This window comes from Alligator mississippiensis, chromosome 2, assembly GCF_030867095.1.
Source record: "Alligator mississippiensis isolate rAllMis1 chromosome 2, rAllMis1, whole genome shotgun sequence".
In the NCBI taxonomy this organism is placed as follows: Eukaryota; Metazoa; Chordata; order Crocodylia; family Alligatoridae; genus Alligator; species Alligator mississippiensis.
Window position 1 is genome coordinate 100988077 of NC_081825.1, and position 16539 is coordinate 101004615.

The 16539-nt window shown below is 40.1% G+C and overlaps 1 long non-coding RNA gene across 1 annotated transcript in view; it reads right to left on the reverse strand.

Annotated features, from left to right (window-relative positions):
* LOC109281650 (uncharacterized) overlaps window positions 1–15746 on the reverse strand; it is a 24083-nt gene extending 8337 nt beyond the window's left edge. Inside the window, exons 1-3 of the long non-coding RNA XR_009459818.1 lie at window positions 13967–15746; window positions 9758–9816; window positions 6313–6391 (exon numbers count right to left, since the gene is read on the reverse strand). This is a non-coding gene — a long non-coding RNA (uncharacterized LOC109281650). The remainder of the gene's footprint in view (window positions 1–6312; window positions 6392–9757; window positions 9817–13966) is intronic.
* Between the last annotated feature and the right edge of the window lie 793 nt (window positions 15747–16539).

The following is a 16539-nucleotide window of genomic DNA, read 5'->3' on the forward strand; positions in this document are numbered from 1 at the left end:
CAGCCATTAGATGAAGTCAAGGCACAAAGCAACTGGGAATCACACACTCTGAGATAAGCTAACAAGCTCATGCAAAACCTCCTGCTACATATAACCAGACAAGGTTCCTTAGGTGAATTTGATATCAAATAGTTGGAGAATAGTTATTAAGCAAGCTTTCAGGTTCAAAAACCCTTCGTCAGGCTGAGGAAGCTTCAACAGTTGGTGTGTGCTCTTCCTGGCAGCATTATTATTAGAAACTTCACATAGCTATAGCCCTCCTGTCTTATATTCTTTTCATAAAAAGATGTTTTTCAGAATTGCAGGAATTATGAAGTTTGGGATAGGACTGTCATTCTTCAAGTTCTAAACTAGTTCCTCCTTGATGAATTAAAAAAAACCCCAACTTTATTAAAAATTAATATAGGACCACAAATGCAGACCAAGATCCGCAGAAGTTATCACTCCATCAGCATGATCTTGAAGAATAAAGCACTGGGTGTATATTGATATCTGTCACTCACAGACATGATGCCTGTTAAATGTAAGTGAACAGCTCCATTCTTTGGTGTAACCTGGCTCTTGCCTGTTTGCACTCTGAATATTTATTAAGCAATCATCTTTAAGACTTCATTTGGGTATATCTAGCTATGTACTGTAATTGGGACTGTATAAGTAGAACTTAATGAAAAAGCTAAACAAAATGTTAATGTGATTTAAAAATACACACTGAACCTTTTTAAGTTGGCATTTCAATTAAAAATAAATAAAATCCAGTTACATGGTGATACAGTGCAGAGATCTCATTTTCAACAGTCAAGGTTCATTCTTATTCAAAAAGTGACAGATTTCTCTAGGGTAGACAGAACCAGAAACAACAATCTTCTATCCATTCAAACCAGGCAGATGTAATTAAGGGTGTACAAACAGATCACTTTCCCAAAGTTCAGATGGCTCTGAATATCACATTTTATGGATAAAATGCCTTTTGTGATCATTGTTGTTTTCCCGTGGCCTGTCTGATAAGGTCAGTAATGTTATAATAAAATCTAAATTGCATCAAGTTATTACTAGGAAAGAATACTAAGAGTATTGGAAAAGGCTTTGCATATTCACCAGCATGCTGGTACACAAACACATGTGGCTTTAACACTTAAACAACGTTGCTGCAGCCACATCGCATATACCCTGTCAATTCTTATAGGATAAGGAGCATTGGCTCCGAGTAATTTTTGAGTGGGAGATCTCCAAGAACTGCAACAAATAAATACTATAGGAAGCAGCACTGATATTTCAGAGGAGGCAGCAATTTTCCTTTTAAGTAATGGACTGAAGTTCTGGCATGATGGAGGAACACTAGTTAATGGACGTTCCTGCTTTACAGCCACTTTTGCTTGTTATAGACTCCATGGATTTTCCAGTATCCCAGCCAAATTCCAATTCAGATAACAGCTAATTTCACAGCAAAAGCCACAACTGTATTTCTCACAGGCTCTATCCAGTGAAGTAACTTAGGGGTTCTTCAGTTTTGGTATTCTGTCTCAAATAAATGTCACTATCTGAGGCCTCAGAAGAAAGCACATATAAAATTATAAAAGCCAATAAGTGGACCTGCTCCAAACATTTCCAGTGAAATGCTTTCCCAATGGAATATGCCAGGTCTTCAAACCTTCCCACCCCCCACCCGCCCCAAATATTGTGATTTCCTGTGGAATGAAAATCATGGCTTTCAACTAGCTTTACAAGCAATGCATCTGACTCATGGGCTTTGAATCAGATTCCTGAAGTAGTTTACAGAGGGAAGCGTCCATGAAGAGTCTTTGCCAAACATCCTTTCCTACCAGCTTCACAGTAATCAAAATTTCAATACCACCTTGTTAAACTGGGCTAGAAGGTCTTGCTCCTCTGCTCAGACTGCTCACTACAATGGGAATCAGGAAGGAATTTCACCCATGATTAGACCGGCATGCACTGTTCAGGGTTTACACCTTTCTTTGTAGTGGGAAGTATAAATTCTCTCCTTTGGATCCTTGGCTGCATCTAGAAGAGTGCAGCCGTGCAGTATCTGGCAGCACAGACATCTGCGGTTTTTTTTGACCCCAGGAGATAAACACTTATCTAGGATGATTAAATATGGATGACCCTGCCTTGACCAGAGGATTGAACTAAACGACATTCTCCATTACCTACAATGCACACCATTTGATGCTACTGTCATTACATTTTATCATCTAGTGTCAAGACTTCCTCTAGTATCCCACCCTCTTATTTGGCAGCGGAGGCTTCAGAAATTCTCTACAGTTATTGTTTTTTCTTCTCTTATGGCTTGGACAAAAGCTTTGTTTTGTGGAGCTGTTATCTGAACTAATTTTTGCCTTCACAAGCAGAAATTCAGGGCTACACCTCCAAATTACTTTTAAACAGAATTTGGCACTGAACTGCCACTTTCGTTACTTGTGTCCAAAATTTAGATCTTCAAAACCTCCACACGCAGCTGCCACCTAACACTAAAAGCACAGAGGCTCCGGGTGCCTGAGTGTATGACAGTACGTTTCCTCGCTGCTTCACACTCTGGGCACTCTCAGAAGCACGTCCCTCTACACCGCTAAGCAGCTTGGCACTACCTATTGCCTAACCCCTGTTAGGATTCACATGCTAAGCAATACCATTTTGCATGGTGATGTCTTCTGCCTATACTGCCTGCACTGCTCAGTCCTACAGACACTCTCACAGTATGCCTAACAGATCTCATGCCACAAAATAAAAAGAACGGGGGTGCTACTACCACTCTCTTCCATCAAACAGCTGAATAGTTAGTACATTCGCTAAGGGTGTGGGAAACTGTGGTCCAATTCCTTCCACTGCCCGAGGGGGTTTGAACCCACAACTACCCAGAAGAGGGCCCTAGTGACCAATTTATGCTAAAACCATCTTAATACCTCCTGTAGAAACAGTTCCCACTTCCATTCACTGAGTAAGAGTGAGAGTGAGCAAGACTATAATGGCTAGTGTGTAGGGCACCCGGGTTCCAGTCCTTGTCGTACTGAACTCTTCACTCTTTTAATAGGTATTTATTTGGTTTCCAAACACACTGCTTTCCCACCTCCTACTAGATTGCTGATCTTATGTTTTCCAATTATACAGTTCTAGGCAATTCAGATCCCAACTGTGCAAAGAGATACCTGGATGTGAAGAAAACAGCATGCAACGTGGAACTTTTAGAACCGGATCAAAATAAAAATCATAGCCCTTCAAATTTGTGCTACTGCCTGGATGGCTCCTAAACCTTGTTGATGATGAAGCTGGCTACTAGCTCTTTTTGGCTGTGTGGGCCTACATGCCATTCTGGGGTATTAAAGAACTGCCAAGGTTAGCACGGAGTGGCTTCTCTAGGAATCCACAGCAAAACCTCTAGCCTTCAGACTGCAATGCAAACAGGTGAGGTATATAGGTAACCAGCTTTGTTGATGAGACCAGCCACACTCTGCCACTTTGTATGTCCCACAAATAAAAAATAGCAAATAACTGTTTTAAAGGGGGTGGGGGGAGAAAGTCATGCAGGCAATTCAGTATGGGCTCAGTAGCATCCAAAGTTTTAAAACAAATTCTGAAGGATAATTATTAAAGAATTTTGAAGAGTAATTAAAGGCACGTTAGATACAATGCAACATGGGTTTGCCAAAAGTAGATCATTCCAGGCTAGCCTAATATTTCTCTTTTAGGGTTAGCCTAATATTTCTCTTTATAGGGCTCTTTGGTACCTGATGTGGATTCAAATCCCATCAAGTAGAGAGAGGAAAGACTAGAACCAAATTCTCCAAGATCTTGGAAGAATGCTCTAACCACTGAGTTACTGGATATATGAAAGGCACCAACTCTTCACCCACCTTTTAAAGAAAAAACTAATGGACTATATCACTTGATCAAATAGTAAACTCTGGCATACCCAACTCCAGAAGTGTTCAGCAAGTCTTGACTTTAGGGAGGTACCTTCTTGCACCCACGGGAGAAGCAAGAATTCAGATACACCCTGTCAAGATTTCCTATTTACTGTAGTTGGCTCCCTACTCAGGATGCTGGCTTTTGTGGAGTCCATTCTTTGGCACTTGACTTGAACAGGGAGCCTAAACACCTAATGTGGTTGTTATGTATTCAGGAGAGTGACTGCCTAATAGCTAAATGCTATAACAGTGGACATTGCAATGCCTAAGTCTCTTTGTGTACCTAAGCCCCAGCCAATACAGCATCTTTGGGAAGAGAATATTATTCGCAAGTTGTCTTTTCTGAAGTTATCATTTAACCCGATTCCAGCCTGCCCACTGAACTTCTGCTCATACTTAGGAAGCAAATGCTTATGATTATTTTTTGATCATGCTATTGCATAAATATTTCTTCCATAAATTATTCATACAGAAGTGGAAACTCTTTGCTACTGAATCACAGAGAGTCTGCTCATGACATTCAACTACCAGTGTCTCACAGGGCAAAAACTTATGCCAACAGCTCCCCAGGGCCTGCTTCTCATCTTAGAAGCACAAGATTCAAAAATAGAAATTCTGTCAAATATTCATCTTCAGAGAAGCCAATATAATAATCCTGCCTCATCCTTTGATCATACCTATCGACTTACTTCTTTGTTTAGGTTGCTACTAAATCTAAATTCATCCAACTATAGTTTTTCCTTTAGTTAAAATAAGAAATAAAGCAAATGCCAAATTAAATTCAGTTTATTTCTTCCCCCTTCAGTTTACTGGGAAATTCTTTTTTCCTTTCTCTGCAGGAAGATGATGACTTCAGAGAGTCCAAGTCAGAAGCCAAAATAAAATAAAGAGGTTTCTGAACCACAAAAATGCACTTTAAATAGATTCATTCCATGAATTCTTAACTCTCAGTGTTACTTTAAGTTTCCAGAAAATGTGTGAACCTAATGGAATATAGTTTATACTTTGGACATTTGATTTGCTTTCTATATTTTACCTGCTTCTGCCTCAGTGATTTTTCTTCAAATGTAGATTAAGTTGATTTAAATTTAAATCTGTTTCTATAAGACAGATTTACCTCACTGATGATACTAAAACTCTAGTAGTTCTGGGTACCATTTTAGGTATCTGAGTTCCTCAAGTCATTTGTGTTTGTCACCGCTGAGCCTCATTAGATGACAGACATGCACTACCTACTGGGGGCTTGCATCAGGAAGGCTTTGGGGTTCCAAGCCACGACTTTATACTGAAATACCACTCACTCAGACTTATGAAGGAGGCTCTATATAGACTGGTGGGGAGCTACAAACCTTTTGACAGTGAGACCCTTCATCTAATACCAGGAGTGAAAGTGGTTGGTGAGAGCTACAGCTAAGGAATGTATCATTATTTTCCTTGCCATCTCCAGCAGTGGTAAAAAAGATTGCAACATCTGACAGCTGTCTCTCGCTGTCAAGATATCCTCCTTTGCCTTGCAAGCCTACGGCTGAAAAAACCCGTCAGAATTTGCTATACAAAATAGGAGATTCTGAGGCAGCTGCTTTGTTAATAATAGGTAGATGGTTCATCTCAAGAAGGTGCAAAGACATGGTCGATAGAGAGAACAGCATAGGAGGGCTTTGCAAAACTGGGATTATTTGTTCTGTTTGTTAGTTGCCCAGGGGTGAGCAAAATGCGGCCTGCGGGCCGTATGCAGCCTGTCAGGCCATTCTATCCAGTCCATGGGACCCCTAAAAATTTTTGAAAATTAATATTTATCTGCCCCTGGTTGCCTGTCATGCAGCCCTTGATGGCTTTCCAAAACTCAGTAAGTGGCCCTCTGCCCGAAATTGCCTCCCCCTGTTATAGTACCACTCATGATGTGCCAAATTAGAGCAGCCATTAAATCTAAGGACAGATAGAAAAATAGATGAAGGTTAGGAAAAAGGAAAGAAGAGGTCCTTAAACATGAACAGGTTTAATAGAAAGATTTCAGGGAGGTCATATCTGTTGAAGGCTGCACGGAACAACGCACAAAGGTTATATAAATAGGAATTCAGTTTCTACCCTCCAAGCAGATGGGTAGCACCCAGATCCCCTGCATAGCAGCAATGCCTCGCACTACTTGACCATGGAAGGAGGCTGTTCCAGAAGAGGTCAAAGCCATTTACATGATGGCTGCATGACCACCTTCTGTGGTCTGGTCTGCTTCTTCTCATTTTTCCCTGCAGCATGGTTCATATTTCCTCAATAGTTCTCCCGGCTGTCATGAAGTGGCCAAAAAAAATAAAAATTGAAAACTAACAGAAAATTTTAAACATGAAAAATTCTGTTTTGGCAAAGATTCAGGCTTATGAGTGAAGGCATGGCTTACCCTTTTGTTACACATAATTTGTCCAGTTTGGGGCTGCCTGATGTGGCTTTGTAGAACCACAGAACATGTTTGGACATATCTGTAAAAAACAAAACAAAACAAAAAAACCAACAAAGCATTGTTCCTTTTACCTTACCTGTAAACCTTGGTACATTACACTGCATAAACTCCCAATGCATGCAGCCAGCTATGCTGTGCTACTGCTATCCACAGAGCAGCAGAAATGAGGCAAGAGCATCAGCAGCAAGATGTGAAAACAAACCTACCATAAGATGACATGATTTTATTACATGGGCTGGGTTTTAAGAGATGAAATAACTCAGCTCCAATTGATGCCAATGGGATCTGAAGTTGCCCAAGTCTTGTGTAAATTAGACCCCCTTCTGTCCGAGTATCCTCTGTGCTTACAGCAGCAAGTAGAGACTGTACTTGCTAAAATGCATTTTGTATCATCGAGCTAAAAGCCGTGTTTCGAGGCACTTCTGATTAACTCTTCAACACTGACGACCACTGGACAATGCATTTCCTACCCCAGTATTGCCTACCCCCAGAGAAATTGGTATCCTTAAAACCAATAAAAGCTAGATAAAGACAATTTTGAAAGGGTCCAAATGTTTCCAGTCTGAAACAACTACAAGCATGTAGCCCTATACTGCTTGATCCACTCTGGTTTGCTGTGGTTCCAGGAGAGAAGGTGACAGTTCCAGCTCATGTGTCCAAAGTACAAGTGTCTCCACATGCATGTAATCTGGGCTAACTACTTGTATATTTGATCCTGCAGTAACCTTGATAGCATGTCATAGTGATTAGTGTCAAAATACTGTATATCAGGCATTGGCAGCATCTTACCAGCGGTGGGCTGGAAAACCCAAGCTCAGGTCTGAGGTGGGCCAGCACTATGACCCATAGTGGGTCACTTCCTCTCTGATGATGACACAAGAAATATTTAATGACTGACCCACAGCAGCCCTTCTTGGGAGGACTGTAAGGGGCAAAACCAATCCTCAGAACCTGCCTTTGCAATCCAAAACCAGATGAACTGCCAGCTTTCCGTTCCTTTGATCAGCATTCAGGATTTCTATTTATAGTTTCTAGCCACTGTGACAAAGACTTCAGCATCTACTTACCAAGACTTAACACCTTATTGCACACCACCAAAGTCCCACAGCTTTTTACATAGCCAGATCCAGTGGCTCTACAGACTGAATCTAGCCCACAGGCTGCCCGCCCCTGTTATGTATTGTAATGATGGTTCAGATGTGGTGAATGAAGAGGAGGGATTTGGTGGCTCCAACTGCTCTGGGAAAATAATTTCTTTTAAACTTGAGTTATAATTAATGATGTCCATCTCTTAGAAGAAGCCAGGATAGATTTGCACCTTGTAAACTAACTAAATCAGAGATTCATCCCTATGCTATGCTATGCATCTCTAATTTAGTAAGTCTATAAGGTGCAAATCTACCTTGTCTTCTGCCTGACTTTAGACTAACATGGCTAATTATCTCTCTCATCTCTTAAAGCACAGTTCAGCTGTAAACTCTTTAAAGCTCAGTGTCATTATCCCCATTCACAGATAAGGGGACTGAGTCACAAAGAGGTGATGAGACATGCCCAAGGTCATCCAGCAGGCCAGGGGCAGAGTTAAGCATAGAACTCAGGTCTCCTGGGCCCAGTCCAATGGTCTATTCAGTAAGCAATACTGGTTCCCCTATAACAAATAAAAGTACTGCCAAGCACTTGGACAACAGATGAATCAAGTGTTTCAGAATGAGACCAAAACAGAACAGTAAGACTTAGCATTTGGTAAACATTGTAAACAAATACACCACTGCCTGCACTATGCCCTCCTTATGTGCAGAAATTAGAAGCATTTTCCTAGCAGACACTTCCTCACCTTCTCTCTATACATGGATACACAGGAAACTCTGTTGCTCTGATGCATTAGAACAGGATGCAGTAATTGGAGAAGGAAAGTGGAAGGTAAAGAGAAAAGGACAGGGTAGAGGTAGGGAGCCAGTGAAGGCGGTTGAAACTTGGCATCTAAAAAGGGGAAAAAGGGAAATGGCAGGGATCTGCAAGCAGGAATGCAGATTGCATTAAATGGCTGCTATATGATGGCTTTCTTTTGAAGGGAGATTAATGTCAAAAAACACTAGGTCATTCATGAAAACAAAAGGTCCACTTCTACCCGAGACATGGCTCTCTTTCTGTAGGGACTCAATTCAGCACTAACTGAAATATGAGATACTGAAACATAAACTATGAAATTCAAGGAAATGGAGTGCCCTCTCATTTTTCTGGTCTTTCAGTAGTATAGAACATATAAGTAGTGAGGCTAGAAGAGCTAACTCTCAATGCTATTTTATGCAGTTAGTTTGTTGTGAATTATTTCATACTGACTACAAGAGATTATCTCACGTTTTGGGGTCTCTCCAGTGGAAAGTATATTGTTTCCTTTACTTAATCTGTTGCTTGATGGTGTAAGACTGCTTTGATTTGCATGCAAAATGAGGGTAAGATGGTTGATCAGATACCTAAAAGCTATTAAAAAAAAATACAGTCCAGCATTTACAGTTCAATCTTTGATCAATCATTGAAGTTGATGCCAAAACTTCCATTAACTAAATTAACTAATGAGGTTCACCTCAAAACTTCCAACTTAATTTCTAAATGGCTAATCAGATTCCAAACAATAAAAACTGCAGCACAAGTACAAGCCAGCTAGAAAGGGGAAAAAAAGGCACAACAGCATTTAAAAAGTTGTTAAACATGCAATACCCATTTTTAATGCATGTTGCCCACTGGGAACTATTCAGAGCAAGGCCCTCCAACGTTTTGACCTCTAATATGTCCTATTCACAAGTCAATGGCCATAGCTCAGCTAGTACTCCTAATAACTACAATAACAGAACCAGTTACTTCAACCAATAAGCATTAAGAAAACTTGGCATTAAAAGCCCTTATTGCTTTGTTAATGTGTATATATATAGATATATCTATATCTATATATATATAGATATAGATATATATATGTATCTGTAGATGCTGCAATAAAGTCAAGGGTACAACATCCCATTCCCTTCAGTTGTTATTCCTCCACATTAAGCACACCAAGTTTCTTAACTCTTTCTTCACACTTCTTTTTTTCTGCATATTGAATATTTCTCTCACACATCCTTGCATCTGTCCTAAATTCTCTCTCTCGTTTGCCTGTTTTGACAGAGACTGTCCCACAAATTAACACACTACAATAACTGAAGCCAAATCTGTACTGAGTAGATGGATATAATTACACCTTTTGCTTTATGCATGTTTCTCCTACTACAATTTATATTATAAATCTTCAGTTATTTGGCTAGAATAAAATGCTGATACATTCTACTGTCAACCCAAATGCATAGATTTAAATGATTAGTTACAAATTAACCTCAAAGTCCATACTTACTTCTCAATGCTGAATATATTTTGAATTTTCTAAGAAACCTCAGGATTCAGACAGTTTGCCTGGAAGAAGAACAAGAAATGGAAGCCTTACAGTAAGAACAATGTTCAAGCCAAAATCTTGGTACATTATACAGCTGATTATCATTTTAAAATATTTACTGTATTTTAGATAAGACAAAAAAGTACAGAAGGGAAAGTTAGAGTACAGTGTCTACCAGATTTTCCTTTTCCTTGGAAAATTTGTAGGGTGGGTTTCATATGGGGGCCATTTGCATGAGAATCTTCTACAGATAGTAGTGCCTTCTTCCCCATATCTAGCCCTATAATGAATGTTGAGATTTTCCTCCATGCATCAAAGGCCCAAGGCCAACATCCAACTTAAGAGACTGGAAGGAAGTCAGAACCAGATGCAAGGACACTGTCTATCCAGACAATAGTAGACCCTTGGAAGTCCAGCTCCCATCCCACACTTAGCTACCAGGCAACATGGGCCCATAACAGATTTTCTGGCCATGGATGCTTCCCAGCTCATCCCAGGCAGAAATTAACAGAAAATCATACTACCAGTTGGTCCTGTATTTATTTATTTTTTCTGAGAAATATCCACATGACCAGACAGGGGACAATGTATACATTCTCCAGTGCCATCTCATCCCCCAGTGCAGATGGAGGACCATTCTAAGCGGCCTTTGGGTGGCTGCTTCTGCTGTATTAATGCAGCACAAGCTGGGCTCCAGCAGTTACACAAGAGACGAGAAATGATTAGACCAAATATGAGCAGAAATAGGTAGTTAGCCTTGTTAGTTTAAAGTCAGGGAGAAAGCAGTGTAGACTTGTAGTTTACAAACTAACTACATGAGAGATGCATAGCGTAAGCTTTTCTGAACTCAAGCACATTTCATCAGATGCAACATTAGGTGAAGTAACTGGAGAAAGGGAGGAAGGTAATGAGAAAGGAATAGGGTGGGAGGAGGGGAGGTGGTTGAAACTTGGCCCTTAAAAAGGGAAGAGCGCCAGGAAAAAGGATGCATCTGAAGTGAGCTCAGGCTCGTGCAAGCTTATGCTATACATCCCTAATTTAGTTAGTCTATAAGGGTACTTATACATGAGCGAATGCACTGTCAGCATACGCTGTAAGCATGGTAATTACCACGTTCCAGTGGACCCGTGTATCAGTGTCCCCACATTTTAAAATGGCAGCAGGGGGCACCTTAATTAAAGCTTTAGTTAAAGCACCCCTGCCACCATTTTTAAGTGGGGGGATGCTAATACAGAAGATGCTCCAGGCACTTTAATTAGAGCGTCTCTCAGATCAGTTCTAATTACAGTGACTCCCTCCCCCACACTCCTAGAGCACATGTATAAACCCTGTAAGATACAAATATACCTAGCCCTGTACCAAATATGTCATTCAATATACATTCTAATTAAGAAACTAATCGGTATCTACTTTTTGAATACATATATTCATTTTAAATCTGTAGAACAAAATGCACAAACACACATATATGAATCATACAGAGAAAACTATGGAAGCAATGCTGCCCCATAACAATGGAACTGTACAATTCCTATACTGAGATTATTAAAGCTGTACTATACAAAGACGCATGAATACAGCTAGAGCCCTTTGTTAGGCCATTATCAATAACAGACTGGAACTTTCTGTACTATTTTGAGATGTGACCTTTTTAAATAGCATTGTAGTATAGCGAAAGCTCAGAACCTCCTGAGCTGTAATCTCAGCTCTACCACTGTCTTGCTGTGGGGTACTTGGGAAATCATTTTAACCTCTCAGTGGCTGTTTCTTCATCTGTAGAACGGAGGTGATACCTACTTCATGGTGGCATGCAAAGTTTATGGAGTTAAATATCTGAATCAACACTTTGAAAATGCAGAATGTTAAGACCAGTGTGAAATACTGTTACTGTTTGAGGATTTTGAGCCTCCAGTACTCAGTGATGGCTAGAAGTCCAATAGAGCCACGGGATTCCCTCATCTTTGTCAGGTCAAAACTGATTACTGTTGTACTTAGGACACTGATACTGACCTAGCCAGTCAGTGACTATACCAATAGTTTTTTCAAGGGAGAGAGAGACAAAACACAAGGTTTGGGTTTTTTTGCCAGCTACATATAGGCATCTCCCACTGAAATAAGAAAAGACTAGATTTGTGATAATGATACCATGGGCCTGTATAATAAAGGACCCTTGTGAAACAGCAAAGTTGACTATGTGTGAAGGTTACTGGGATGAGTGAAGCAAATACTAGATACCCAGTGGACTAATGTCTTCCAAGGGACAAGACATATCATGGCTAGAAGAAAACACAAAGAATGACAAAAACAAACTCTTATCAGTTTTCTGTACAAACTAAAATGCATATAAGGGAACATTTAGTTAACAATAAATAAGGCAATTCTTAAACATTTGACCAATAAAATTACCATTAGTGGGATTACTTATGTTTGTGAGTACTTTGCTGACTTGGGGCCTAACGTGGAAAGAATCTGAAATACATCTCTAAATGATAGAAACCTGTTTGAACAGACTAATATACTATGGGGATATTTCACATCCCTGATCAATGAAAATCTAGCAATTTGTTCATCTGAGAAGAAGCAAGTGCTCTCATTTCTCTTTAGTTTCATTGCAGAAGCAAAGCCTAGGTAATTCAGAAACTCCAACACTGTTTCTGAAGGCTTATTATCTAATAATTTCCTTTCCCAAAAAACTTCAAAAAATCAACATTATAACTTGGAAACTGTCTTGCTGAAAGGACCCGTGTCTCAATTTAGTGTTAATTAAACCCATTTAACACAAGCATATTGTGTTGGGATGTTTCCAGTCCCCATATCTAAGATTCCCAAACCAAAAATCCTAACTTTGGACTAAATTGCGTTCTACAATGAGAAAGATATATCCTGAAAGTTATGGCTCCACACCTATAATTAACATGAGAAAGCTCCAAATTAATACTATTCTCCTGTCATGGTGATTGCCAAATGTTATGCTGCTATTAACGAAAGGCTGTGGGTGTTATTTAAAAGTAATATCACTTACACATGTATAGACAGGCATACTAAAACATGCCATGGCTTAAGTTTAGTAGGAGGAATAAATTACAGCAATTACTGCAGTCTACATTCAAATTTAAAATTAAAGTACATCTTACGACAGATGGTCTCTATTGACCTTAATAAGTTGAGCCTAAAGCCAGTATTTGCTCATTTTCAGGGGTAAATTAAGACAGAACCCATTCATTTGGGCAAGAAAGGCCAAGAATGGACCCATGAAGTTTAGCGCCATAGATTTCTGGGGACATTACCCAGAGATTGATGGAGCTAATGTTACCTGGCAAAACAGGACTTTCCACAGCTAAAGGGGAAGGCTCTAGCATGCATGCTTGTACTGGGCAGAGCCTCAGTTAGCAGACTTGGGCCCCATAAAAATGTTCAGTTCTAGCAAGGTAAACTCCCACCACTAGAAAGAAGAGAAGCATAGTACAGACATTTAGGCAGCAACCACCTCTCTCCTCCACTCCTTGACCCTTCCTGAAACTCAGGTGATCCCTAGTCTGAAGAAAGCATGGGCTGCTCCAGTCCTCTCAATGGCAAGGAGATCGGAGCAGCTAAGCGCATCCCCCTGCTTGCCTCTCACTCCAGACCTCCTGGTAGAAACTGAACACAGCCTTCTTCCTAGGTCCAATTTAAGTTTCAATCCATCACTGCTTGTACCCATTAATCAATGGGGCATTCTGGAACTGCTTCCCTTCCTCCTGACAATTCCTTGATGAAACGGTTCATCTTCCTCTGGTTTGGTGAGAGCTGGCAACTGCCATGTAGGCTATTTTACCAGACCTCTAGAAGGTATCATCAGAGTGGCAGATACACACTGAACAGTGTCTGACTGCGCAGAACAGCTGTCATCTCAAATGCTGGTTAGCTGCAGCTGCTAGGCTGAACACTGCTCTACAGCACCATCTAGGAGCTAACTGTAAATACTGAAGCCCAGCCCAGAATACTGCTATGATGTCCCCCTGTATTCATCTTCTGTCTGGACAAAACTTTTCAAGCAGCTTTTTCCCTCTTCCCTAAAAAGGTAAGTTTCTCTATGCTTCTAAATCCCACTGTGCCTGTAACAGGAATCTAGAAACACTGCCAAACTGGCTAGGGAATAGTCTTCAGAGCAACAAGAGGCATTAGATTTACCTTTGGCACATGCAGGACTTTATCAGAGTTTATCCACGGCAGACAGACAGACAATGAAGATGAGTTATCACAAACACTCTGGAAAACATAAAGAGAGAGTATTGAAGGCTTTTAGACTGGAATTGAAAAAAGATCATTTTACTTATGTAAAGCATTTATAAAAAAGTTGGATTTTACCTTCTGATTGCTTAGTTATATTTATGGTAAGTTACACAGTTATTTATAATAAAATTTCTTTCCTATTTAGGATCTTACACCATGCCATCAACACAAGCACATACTGCCTCATTCTGTGTCCTCTCTCCGACAGCACACAATACAAACTGAAAAGGAAGAAACCTTTGGGAAGTGAGTACTGAAAAAGTCCGGCCCTTCCTTTACCGTCACATAGACACTTCCTTCTAAACTACTTGGGCATTAAGGGGTAAATATTAAAAATAATACATGGGAGATGCCCATACTAGATTCATTAATTTATGCATGTCTCCAGAGCAGGTTTTCAAAATAAAAGTGCAGGCTGTGGCCCGAGCAAAACTATTGCCATTATTTTAGCTTCCCTGGGAAATCCCTTTTAATTTTGTATGAAATCTCCTACTCAAAAAGGAACACTGTAGTAAGACTACAGACTCTGAGAGACCCTATTCAGAAAAGCATCTGCTCAGATGCATAAAATTAGGTATGTGCCTAACATGCTTTTCTGGAATTCAGGATGTAGATAGCTACTGCGTAGGCTCTCCAAAATAGCTGTTTCAATGCAGCACAATATTGCTATATTATAGCTGAGCCTCTTCTGCACAGAGGTAACCCGTCATGGCAAAGTGCAATTTTTGTTACATATAATACTGGTAAAGGCACACAAGGGACCAGTTGTGGGTTGGGGAGTGTACGACAGTTTGAAGTCAGTCTCTCATACCAGCCCTGCCCTATTCACATGCATTAGGTCTCTAGAGACAGAATTAATGCCCTTTGCTCAACGTGTAGCATACATAGAAGGGTTGAGAAATTTTAGTATAGATATAAAATATTTATAATCTCCTATCTGCTGGTGCCAACTGGCAAAGATTATCAGGAATCTCAGGGCAAAGGTAGAAACAACTGGATGTTGGAGTGTTGGAATAAAGATACATATTTTTCACATGTAAGAATAATGATCTGGGCTGATTAACAGCTAAAAGAAAAACATGAGTGTCAAATTTTCAAAGGCACTTAAATGACTTTTGAAAATAGGATGTTGGGCTAGCTGGAAGTATTCTTCGTTTCTAAGATGACATCTAGCCATTTCCAGTGGCTTTCAAGTTAGATTCCAGTTCAGTATCTGATATTTTACATCTTAACAGAGGTGTAGAATGGGAGACAAACAACTACGTACTGTAAACTTCTCTAGATAAGAATAACCCTAACTCCAGTAGATGAGGTCTGTTTATCCTGGTAACATCATCCTAAATAGGAAAGCATAGGGGAGTCTAAGACATACTGCCTTGGACACCACTTTCTTTCTGTAGACAGCAGAATAAGTTGCTGCAGAATTGTTTTCTTTTTTAGCTTCCTGCAAATGAAAGTTCAGACTTAGAATTTATTGACCTTAGATCTATGAGGCCATCTTGCCATAACTATCCCATTGGAGGGAGAAGGGAAATATCATCACAAAGCTGTACTGCAAAAATGGAAGTGCTTCCAATGCTTATTCTATAGTAGTTGACATGGAAAACTAATCTGATTTTCATCACAAGTGAACCACAATCAGTTACTCAAACTTAAGATCTGTGAGGAACTTGGCCTCTTTTTTCTCCCATGAAGTGGTTTTATTTTGAATCAACATCTAGTTACAAAAGGACAAAATACATATGTTGAAACCTTCCCTCTTGCTAAGCAAGCCTATCAATGACTAAATAGACTTGGAGACTGGAATAATCTTTCATTGTTTCACCCTTTGATGTGGCCTATCCAGTGTAGAACAGAAGCACTTTTAGAAACACCAGGGATTACCTCAATTTCAAAGGGCTGTCAATCAAATATCTATCAGCAGCGCTATATTCATGAACAACATGTGCCCCCCGGAGGCTGGGGGGCACGGCGACTGCCCGCAGGCGGCAGTGTCAGTGGCAAGCTCCCACAGGCAGCCATGGCAGTGTTGGCGGCAAGGAGAGGATGGCGAGTGGTGACCACCTGCACGCGCCGCCAGCAGTGTGGGCAGCGCTTCTTTCAAGGAGGTGCACTGCCAATCTCAGGAGTTGCATGTGCACCCCCTACATGTCACCAATAACTATATTCCCATTTTTTTTAAAAACAAACCAAAACAAAAAGGTAGAGATTTTTATTTTCTACTCTACAACATTTCCCTTTTGCTTCCTAGCATGCAAATGTCAAGTCTCTTTTGGTCTCTTCGTCTCCATGTATTCTTAATCAAGATCATGTCATGGTGGTAATAAAAAAAATGACAGTGTTTGTTTCCACTCTAAAATGGCATTTCCGGTTGTTTGTAACTTTAACGTTTGTTCTAAAACTATAAGCAATTTTTTTCAACAGAAAACAATTCCAAGTTTTAGGAAATAGGAACGTGATTATAAATAAAA